This window comes from Gekko japonicus, unplaced genomic scaffold, assembly GCF_001447785.1.
Source record: "Gekko japonicus isolate JY-2015 unplaced genomic scaffold, Gekko_japonicus_V1.1 scaffold4463, whole genome shotgun sequence".
NCBI lineage: Eukaryota > Metazoa > Chordata > Lepidosauria > Squamata > Gekkonidae > Gekko > Gekko japonicus.
The window spans coordinates 48,256-49,102 of record NW_015168798.1 but is presented as its reverse complement, the minus strand read 5'-3'; positions in this window follow the sequence as shown (position 1 = coordinate 49,102).

Here is an 847-nt window from a genome sequence, read left to right as displayed (position 1 = left end):
CAATGTTTCAGGCAGAATCGATGCTCAAAGGCCTTTTCAAATGAATATATAGTGTTTAAAAGTATTTCCTTGCTTACCCCTTCAGTCACACTGGGAGGAAACCTGAGCTGCGGTGGCAAGCCAGTGTTCCCTCTAAGCTGAGTTAGTGTGAGCTAGCTCACAGGTTTTTTTAGCCTCCGGCTCACACATTTTTGTCTTAGCTCAGGAAGGAGGGCTCCAGAGCAAACTAATTTATGCAGCAGCCAAATTCCTCACTCACAACTTTAATGCCAGGAGCTCACAAAGTAGAATTTTTGCTCACAAGACTCCGCAGCTTAGAGGGAACATCGGTGGCAGCGGCTACCAAACGCAACTGAAAAACAAAACAAAACTGCACAGCCGATGAGATCGCGAATGTCGTCAGGACCCTGCAGGGCAAAAGCCCCCCCCCTTCTTTTTTTTACTTTTTGGTGTTTTTTTTTTTGTCATTAACATTTTATTGGTAGAGTAAAAACAATAAACCAAATATAACAATAAAAATGTACATAAAGGTCATAAGAACAGTTAAACATTCAAACCAATACACTAATTACAAAAAAGATAAAAATAAAAATGTAAGCTTTAGAGAGTGATACATTCTTCAATAAACCTTTGAACAAAGTAACTTGTTTTAGCCTCAATTTGTAATTGATGCCTGTACTGTTTGTTGCTTTAGATACAACCAAGTGTCTTTGGGGCGCCAGGAAGGGTGCGGGGCGGGCACCACGTTGGGGAACCCAGTCTCAGTGCAGCACTCCAACCCACCGGCCTACCTTTTATGACCCCCCCCTCCCCTCCCCTCCCCCACGCCTATCAGAGCTCCAGAAAG